The sequence below is a fragment of the Carassius carassius genome, chromosome 2, assembly GCF_963082965.1.
Source record: "Carassius carassius chromosome 2, fCarCar2.1, whole genome shotgun sequence".
Classification (NCBI taxonomy): domain Eukaryota; kingdom Metazoa; phylum Chordata; class Actinopteri; order Cypriniformes; family Cyprinidae; genus Carassius; species Carassius carassius.
This window is the reverse complement of record NC_081756.1, coordinates 40,649,728-40,660,222: the sequence shown is the minus strand read 5'-3', so window position 1 is coordinate 40,660,222 and position 10,495 is coordinate 40,649,728. Positions and strand designations below refer to the sequence as shown.

The 10,495-nt window shown below is 38.1% G+C and overlaps 1 pseudogene; it reads left to right on the top strand.

Moving 5' to 3' along the window:
* Window positions 1-3,044: 3,044 nt before the first annotated feature.
* Window positions 3,045-10,495, top strand: part of LOC132109829 (N-acetylgalactosamine-6-sulfatase-like) — a 45,703-nt pseudogene continuing 38,252 nt past the window's right edge.

Sequence of the window (10,495 nt, the reverse complement as noted above, 5' to 3'; positions counted from 1 at the left end):
CAAGGACTCCATGACACAAACAGAAACAGACCGGTTTATATAGACAGGATAACGAAGGAAAGTGAAGACAGCTGAGTGCAATAGCAGGTGTGCAATTAACTGTGATGAAGGGACAAAGCTATGTGGGAAATGTAGTGCCTGCGGTGAAGTGCCTTTGGGGAAGTGAGACCACTAGTGGACACCCAGGGAAACACAGACCAGACACCGTGACAATTTTAACATATAGAGATGGAATACCAGTCAAAAAATGCATAAAAAAAAACTTACATTATATAAAGGTTAGAAATTGATTTGCATTCCAGTGAGTGAAATAAGTATTTGATCCCCAAGCAAAACATGACTTAGTACTTGGTGCAGAAGTGAAAGTGACGTGACATTCAGCCAAGTATGGTGACCCATACTCAGAATTCGTGCTCTGCATTTAACCCATCCGAAGTGCACACACACAGAGCAGTGAACACACACACACACTGTGAGCACACACCCGGAGCAGTGGGCAGCCATTTATGCTGCGGCGCCCAGGGAGCAGTTGGGGGTTCGATGCCTTGCTCAAGGGCACCTAAGTCGTGGTATTGAAGGTGGAGATAGAACTGTACATGCACTCCCCCCATCCACAATTCCTGCCGGCCCAGGACTCGAACTCACAACCTTTCGATTGGGAGTCCGACTCTCTAACCATTAGGCCACGACTTCCCTCATTTTGGCCATTGTTGGCAAGCACAGAAGACGTTTTTTTGTAATTGGTCACCGTTTGCACACATCTCAGGAGGATTTTGGTCCATTTCTCTTTACAGATCCTCTCTAAATCCTTAAAGTTTCTTGGCTGTAGTTTGGCAACTCAAAGTTTCAGCTCCCTCCACATATTTTCTATAGGATTGAGGTCTGGAGACATGCTTAGGTCACTCCATGACCTTAATATGCCTCTTCTTGAGCCACTCCTTTGCTGCCTTGGCGCTATGTTTCGGGTCATTATCATGCTGGAAGACCCATCTTCAGTGTTCTGGCTGAGGGAAGGAGGTTCTCATCCAAAGTTTTACAGTACATAGCCACGTCCATTTGCCCCTCAATGCAGTGAAGTCGTCCTGTACCCTTAACAGAAAAACAGCCCAAAGCATAATGTTTCCACCTCCGTGCTTGACTGTAGGGATGATGTTCTTAAGTTCATAGTCAGCATTTCTCTCCCTCCAAACACGGCGAGTTGAGTTAATGCCAAATAACTCAATTTCGGTCTCATCTGACCACAGCTCCAAGCCTTCGCTGAATCATTTAGATGTTCATTGGCAAACTGTAAATGGGCCTGTGCATGTGCCTTCTTGAGCAGTGGGACCTTTTCGATGCTTCAAAAAATTCTTACTGACCCTCTGATGACACATGGACTACTCTGATGATGTTTTTCTTACCTTTCTGGACATGGACAGTATACCGTGCACACAATTTTAATGGAGGGACTGAGAGCTCTCGGACTAAATCTAAAATATCTTAATCTGTGTTCCGAAGATAAACGGAGGTCTCACGGGTTTGGAACGACATGAGGGTGAGTTATTAATGACATAATTTTGATTTTTGGGTGAACTAACCCTTTAAGATCATTAACAAGCTCCTCCCATTTAGTTCAGGGCTGATCCCTCATCTTTCACATGATCATCCTTACCCATGAGGCAAGATCTTGCACAAAGCTCCAGACCGAGGCTGATTGATGATAGTTTTGTATTTCTTCCATTTCCGAATAATCTCACCAACAGTTTTCTGCTTCTCACCAAGCTTCTTGCTGATGGTCTCGTCGCCTATTCAAGCCTTGCGCAGATCTACAATCTTGTCTCTGACATCCTTTGACAGCTCTTTGGTCTTGCCCATGGTGGTGGGAGAGTTTGAAATGCAAGCTACAGATTGTGTGGACAGGTGTCTTATTCACCTAACGAGTTGAAATTAGGAGTAACAACTTAGGCTGCATTTACACTGCAGGTCTTGATGCCCAAATCCGATTTTCTGACTATATACGATTTTTTTGACAACCCGCTTACATCATCTTTTAAAAGTGTCCTGTATCTGATTTTTGCATTTACACTATTCACTGCTGAAACTACCTAACTTAGACGTTCTGACCCGAAAAAGGAATTAAAATAGCACGAAATACAATGGATGCAGATGCAAATATAATTATACAGTGTTTTGCTTTCCACAATATTTTGAAAAGTCAACGAAAAAATCTGCAAAACATTGGTCTTGTACGGTGGAGAAAAAAGAGGAGCCCTTGTTGCAGACTGGGCGAATATTCTCGCCTATAATAAGTCATGTGATCTCAGTTGGTGGTGTCCACCTGAGTTGAACCATGCAGTTTAAATGGGGCCTTAAAGTGACAGGACTTAAATCGTTGTTCCACATGGGCACATAAACAGTCTGTGGGAGCCAGAATTCTTGCTGGTTGGTAGGGGATCAAATATTGATTTTATTCACTGAAATGTAAATCAATTTCTAACCTTTATATGTGTTTTTCCTGAATTTTTTTGGTTGATATTCTGTCTCTATCTGTTAAAATAAACCTACCATAAAAATGACAGACCCCTTCATTTCTTTGTAAGTGGGCAAAAAAAAAATCAGCAGGGGATCAAATAAATATTTTCCCACTGTACTGTTCTACCGGTTTTATTTTAAACCAAAAATCCAATTCACACCAAGCAATGTCACATGTTTGAAGTGCAATCAGACATCAAAGCATTTATAATGCATTGGAAGGGATGAATTGAAACATCATCATCATGCTGATATTGTACATACCAAATACAGTAGAGCATTGTGCTAGCAACACCAGGGTCTTTGGTTCGCTCCTCAGGAAATGTACAAACTGATAAAATGTATATTTCGATTGCAATGATTATCCAAAGTTGCTTAGGATAAACTTAACCCTAAAAATGCATTAATATAAAATAATGTTTTGGGGACTTTTTTTGTACTTTTGAAACCTGGTATAGTTGGATTGGTATGTAAATTTTTTTCACCTTAAATTAGAAGTATGCTCGCAACATCTTCTCGGTTTCTGTCTGCAGATGGGCTGGGGTGATTTGGGAGTATTTGGGGAGCCCTCCAAGGAAACTCCAAACTTGGATCTGATGGCTTCTCAGGGGATCTTGTTTCCAAACTTCTACACTGCCAACCCTCTGTGTTCACCCTGTATGTGCTGCTTCTGGGTTTACCTTTATCTCTCTATCACAATGTCGTCTTTGTTTGGAATATTAACATACTGCTTACTGCACATTACTGCATGATGCAAATGATAAATGTTTTAAACAATAGTACTGTGTAGGCTACAATGCATTGCTTATTAATTCAGATTTAGTAGTTAATTATGTTGCCAGTCCAAGCAAGCAATAAAGTAAAGAAATTCAGGTTAATTATTTAATTTAAGTATTGTAGTACGCCGAGCAGTGTGCTTTGCTTATACATACTGCACATTTTTGCTATCTGGGTATTTCATGCATACAGAAAATTTGCATACCGCCTACTGTAAAAATGGTGTGAGTTGCAGTATGCTATTATAAATATGTCTGACTAGAGTCTAGACAGGGCTGTTCAGCTTCGATTCTGGTTGAATAGGCCTGGTCTAGACATAAGAAGCAAATGGACTTACAAAACATTGTTGAAAGTGCCAGAACTGATATTAAATTGAAAGGTTTTTACCATCTCTTTTGAATGAAAATGCAACACCACGTTCATAAACACTGATAAAAGTAAATGAAACATTCCTTATACTGATTTTAAAAACATTATTGAACTTAGTTTTTTTCTGCAGAAAGAAAATACTTATTTTGTTTGAGGTGATATATTGAATACATCAATTTACAATGCATTTGCAAATATTTTCCTTCTCATTCTCTCTTTTTTTCTTCTCTCTTTTTCAGGATTTTGACATCCTGCTGAGGAAATAATAATAAAAAAAAATCTTCAAATGCTTCAGCTATTTTAATTCCACATGAGAACACAAGACGTGTGTTGCTGCATGATAGTGACACGACAGCTTATTATGCTAATATGGATAATACACCAACAGTACTGAAATATGCTAAGTATGCATAATTTGGGAATTTGAATCAACTTGCTGTGCAGAGCAGATCTTCTATTAGTCCTCTTTTAGATTCAAATTAATTTTTAAGCAAATAAGGCTTAATCAATTGTTAATCTCGAATGTGTGAGAGGAAGATGCCTGGAGCACTCATACCTGCCGCTGTAGAGAAACGTTATTATAGAGCTTTGCTTAATTACAATATTAATCACAAAGTAGATAGTGGAGAACTTTGTAATCACAATATCCAGCTCTTTCATGTCCAATGTCTCTTTCCTTTCTCTCTTTCTCTCTCTGAAAGTCTGAATACAACATGATTTACATTTCAGCAAATGAGTAAGTGTTATGGATGAGCATCTTGAACTTTAATTAGATTCAAAGTTGTGCAGTTCTGTACAGGGGTTGGAAAAGATAATGAGCACTTGGAAAGTAGGCAATATTTTATAGGTTTTGCAATGAACTGCCTTTAATACATCTTCCAACCTTCTTCGTATAGATTCATACAACTTTGAATAGTCTCTAGTTAAATGTTGTCTGTAAAAACAACTTCCAGTTGCAGAGATGTCAGAGGAGGGAATCGGAGGAATTCTCCAAAACGGTCCAACCATTGTATCTAATAACTTTTTAGTTGGTGTTGCTTGATGTTGTAAAATAATCTGTGATACACAAATTTTGTCTTATGGGTACAGGTCTTTTGTGTCTTTAATAAATGTTTGTTTACTTCATAAATTGTCTGTACTCTACAGCCAGGGCTGCTTTGCTTACTGGAAGACTTCCTGTGCGAAATGGATTCTACACCACCAATGCTCATGCTAGGAATGGTATGATTGTCAACCATTTCCTTCTTTCCTCAGCCCTCCTTCACTATTATCATTTTATCTACTACAACTTTATGGTGCACTCCAATAATGGATTCTCTCTCGTACAGCGTACACACCTCAGGAGATAGTGGGGGGAATATCTCCGGATGAGATCCTGCTCCAAGAACTGCTGAAAAAGAAAGACTATGTCAGCAAGATCATCGGCAAGTGGTGAGATTCCCTGCAGCCTCTCTCATGAGATGTATGAAGCAGAATGCAAAGTGAAGCAACAGTAGAATGCATTTTTAATTCCACAAAAAAACCTCTAGGTTCACAGAACAATATTTCTTTTTTTATTATTTTGCAAGTTTATTCCAGTTTTAAGGTCTTGACTTGATTGAACTCTCTGTTAATATTATATTTAATACTCTTTTCCTTGATATTGTGCTTGTTTAATGAGATTTCAAATTAGAGAGTTTGTCACATTTGTATTTTGTTTAATCTTTATTATTAACTGTAATTATAAACTTGTAAATTATAAATTATAAATTTGTAACACAAAGCAATACAGTAATATAGCTTATTTAAATACCAAATAGTTGCATTTTTAAATCTATTTAAATACATTGCTTGATCGTTTTTACTAATTGAATGGATAAAATATATATATATATAAAATAATTACATTTTTGTTTGCTGCATATTAAAAATGTTCTTTTGAAACATTACATTTTGTCTTCTACTTCAGGCACCTTGGGCACAGAACTCAGTACTTACCTCTGAAGCATGGCTTTGACGAATGGTTTGGTTCACAACTGCCATTTTGGCCCCTACAATAACTGTGTCCGTTCCAATATACCTGTCTTCAGCAACTCTGAAATGAAGGGAAGGTGAGGTACAAACATGTTTTTCATGGTGAAACCGCATAGCAACATGGTGGAATTTTGAATGGGGAGGCTCCACTCAAATTTTCTTCAGGAAATGTAAAAATCGTGTACTGCTTCACATGAACGTGCTTTGGCAAAGTGTTTTTTCACTTTTTTCTCTTTTTATATCCTCTGCACTTTAGTATCTCATTTTCTGCCCATTTGTTCATACCAAAACAGCCATATGTGCATTCTGGGTCATTGGCTTTGGTGATAGGGCTGGTTTTGCGCTTAGCAGTGGGTTTAATCAGCATGGCATGGCCAGATAAACACGCACACACTCACACCCAAGAGATGGCAGGTTGCATTAGCGATACGTTAGGACACCTGGAACAACCGGAGCATAAGAGAGTTGCCTCTACTGTTCCACGCCTCAGCACCTTCTCACAACGTGTGTGTCTTCAGAGACACAATCTTTAAATGTACTTCTTCAAATTCACTTCGTGGTCACACCCTGCTGCAGCACTTGGTTTAAGCTTGTCATTTGGAACAAGAACTCATATGGTGTTTGAAATTAATTTGTAGGGATGGTCTCATTTGTCGCATTGATGAGCTGTGTATTTTGCAGGTATTATGAAGAGTTTGAGATTAATGTGAAAACGGGAATCCAACCTCACCCAAATCTATTTGAAGGCGAGTTTTCCTGTTCATTGGCCTGATTAATGTTTATTTGTGTGGATCAGCGCTGTGGATAGATGTGCATGATATTGGTTTCAATTCTATCTCTCTGCAGGAAGACTTGCACTTTATCTCTCAGCAAGCTGTGGCCCAGCGGCCCTTCTTTCTCTACTGGGATGCAACCCACGCACCTGTCTACGCCTCAGAATGCTTCCTGGGAAAGAGCCAGAGGGGGCGGTATGTGAATATTGCTAAGGCGGAGCATGTGTAAGGCTGGAGAAGGCTTAGGGACACAAATGCCACATATAAATTGGACAAAAATGCTCCTGCACAAACAAATTAAATCTATTAGGTCTGTTGCCAACAAAGTGAAAATGAACAGACAGTGTCGATTGTGGCATCAAATTAAGATCTGCTCATGTTGCATGGTATTTCATTTTAGGAATTTGTAAAGTTTTCCGCATTTTTACCAATCACACACAATTCTGTTGAGTTTAGGAATGCAATGGCTAATCAGAGACGTTCAGATTAGTCATCGCAGAAACTCATCAGTTTTGAGGGCGCGCGCGTTCTCTGACTGAATTCCGTGAATTCTCTCATCATAAACAACAAAGCGCAGATGCACGTTCAATGAAAGTAAGAGAATCATTTCACAGTGTATACAGATTCAGTGATCAAAAAAATAGATTTTTTTTTTTTTTTGAGAGTTTTTTTAAACTCGCGATAAAAAATCTTCGCTGTTTGAATAACCATGGAAAGGAAACGTTATAGCCTAATTATCAATTTCTAATGTTTTTATTAAATTGCAATCACATTAAATACAAATTCAGTCCAATTAAACATATTTTATGAACCTACATGACACCCATGTCTGGTTCTTGCCTAAAAAGATGGGTTTATGATGTTTAATACATTTGGCTGCTTTTAGCCTTACCCTGGAGTTGGTTCACCCTCTGCCTATGGCTGCGTATCTCATCCGTCATAACTCATCCAGGACATTTGTGTTAACAACAAAAATAAAAACTCAAATAAAGTTTTAATTAATATTTATAATATTATAATATAATTATAATATATTATAATATAATAATTATAATATTCATTTAATTTAAATATTGGAGTGTTTCTGATTAGGCCAACATACTGTATAGGCCTACATAGGCCTGTATATTGGGAGCAGATAACATATTGCCATGTTTTTCTAATTCATAGAGGTTTATTCTTTCTACACCAGATTTCAAAAGTACTGAACAACATTATCCATATTTTCTACTTAATATCATATAAGTGCTGTTTCTCCAAATATTGCAAATATTAAACATCACACAACTAATGCAGTGCTCGTCACAACACAGAATCCTTTTTAAGTGGAGTGATTCAAAAAGTGCTGAATTTCATCATTTGCTTAGCCAAATAAATTTGAGGACTGGAACTAACTGTTTTATAATATACATGAAAATTTTAATTGTGTAATTTCATGTGTAAAAAAAAGTAGATGCTAGAATGCTTTAAGGCAATGCACCACAGGTGAATAAGGTAGAAATTGAACTAATAGACGATTTTGATTGGCATTATTTAATTAAATATACACTAATTTGCATACATTTCTAGAACAGAAATATGAACATTGGATAAAGCTAGGTTTTTTTAGCAGAAGGGATGTCATATTATCAGTCCATACATTTTGAAAATACTGTCAAAAAAAAGTATTACAAAAAAAATAAAAAATCACCATGTTTTTAAGGATAACATTTGTATGAAATTAGACAAATTCTTTAAAAACATTCAGAATATACAGTCGTGGCCAAAAGTTTTGAGAATTACATAAATATTAGTTTTCAAAATTTCAAAAATAGATCTTTGTTTCAGTTGTTTCTGTGATGTACTGAAATATAATTACAAGCACTTCATACTTTTCAAATGCTTTTATCGACAATTACATGACATTTATGCAAAGAGTCAGTATTTGCAGTGTTGGCCCTTCTTTTTCAGGACCTCTGCAATTCGACTGGGCATGCTCTCAATCAACTTCTGGGCCAAATCCTGACTGATAGCAACTCATTCTTTCATAATCACTTCTTGGAGTTTGTCAGAATTACTGGGTTTTTTGTTTGTCCACCCGCCTCTTGAGGATTGACCACAAGTTCTCAATGGGATTAAGATCTGGGGAGTTTCCAGGCCATGGACCCAAAATTTCAACATTCTGGTCCCCGAGCCACTTAGTTTTCACTTTTTCCTTATGGCACGGTGCTCCATCGTGCTGGAAAATGCATTGTTCTTCACCAAACTGTTGTTGGATTGTTGGAAGAAGTTGCTGTTGGAGGGTGTTTTGGTACCATTCTTTATTCATGGCTGTGTTTTTGGGCAAAATTGTGAGTGAGCCCACTCCCTTGGATGAGAAGCAACCCCACACATGAATGGTGTCAGGATGCTTTACTGTTGGCATGACAAGTCTTCGCCTCAATGTGCGTGCAGATGCGCTCACACCTGCCTGCTGCCATTCCTGAGCAAGCTCTGCACTGGTGTCACTCCGATCCCGCAGCTGAATCCTCTTTAGGAGACGATCCTGGAGCTTGCTTGACTTTCTTGGACGCCCTGAAGCCTTCTTTACAAAAATTGAACCTCTTTCCTTGAAGTTCTTGATGATCCTATAAATTGTTGATTTAGGTGCAATCTTAGTAGCCACAATATCCTTGCCTGTGAAGCCATTTTTATGCAACGCAATGATGGCTGCACGCGTTTGTTTGCAGGTCACCATGGTTAACAATGGAAGAACAATGATTTCAAGCATCACCCTCCTTTTAACATGTCAAGTCTGCCATTCTAACCCAATCAGCCTGACATAATGATCTCCAGCCTTGTGCTCGTCAACATTCTCACCTGAGTTAACAAGACGATTACTGAAATGATCTCAGCAGGTCCTTTAATGACAGCAATGAAATGCAGTGGAAAGGTTTTTTTGAGATTAAGTTAATTTTCATGGCAAAGAAGGACTATCAGGTTCATCTGATCACTCTTCATAACATTCTGGAGTATATGCAAATTGCTATTATAAAAACTTAAGCAGCAACTTTTCCAATTTCCAATATTTATGTAATTCTCAAAACTTTTGGCCACGACTGTAGACAGAGCCGGATTATCCATAAGGGCACTTGTGCCAGTGCCCAGGGGCACCAACCATTCACAACAACTGGGGGGCACCACATGACACAAGCTTTAAAAATATTTTTCGTAAATTGTTTTATTATTAACTTGAAATTCTTGAAAGACCATACATAACTCGTTTATGAACACTAACTTAACAACAACAACAATAATAATAAATTATAAATAAATAAATATTACATGACCACAATCAGTCCCTCCCTTCCGTTCCCAATCTGTCAGAGTTGAGTTGGTCCACAAGTACGTGCAAATGTGTCATTTTTTTAACGGCTACAGACAATGAATCAAAATGGACAGACATCAATTGAGTGGTTTTGCAAAAAGAAAGAAAGACAAGGAAGCTAAACGTTTAGCTACAATTTAAAATGTTCCAGGGATCGAAAGTTTTTTTAAAACGAGTGAAGAATGAGCTCAGGACGACAATGACACAGAAGCGATTGACTGCACATTACAAACATTACCGTCTACAGCTGCGAGAGGGCGCTCTATGCTGCTCAGTGCTCCTGTAGCCTACCACTGAAAACATAGAGCGCCCTCTCGCAGCTGTAAACGGTAATGTTTTCTCTTGGTTCTTGGTTCTAAATAAATGCGACTTATAGTCCAGTGTGACTTATATATGTTTTTTTTTCCTTGTCATGACGTATTTTTGGACTGATGCGACTTATGCTTAGGTGCGACTTATAGTCCGAAAAATACGGTAGTTGGACAAGTTAATAAAATTACATTTGAGAAATCACCTTAATTATGTCTGATGGGGGGGGGGGGTGCTTTTGAGGTAAAGTGCCCAGGGGCACCACACTGTCTTAATACGGCCCTGACTGTAGATAGGAATTAAACTATAAAAAATTGGTGTATTGAAGTGGAGATTTCCAGCTCAGTGCAAAAAAAAACAAAAACAAAAAAAAACATGTTCAGGAAATGACCTTTAA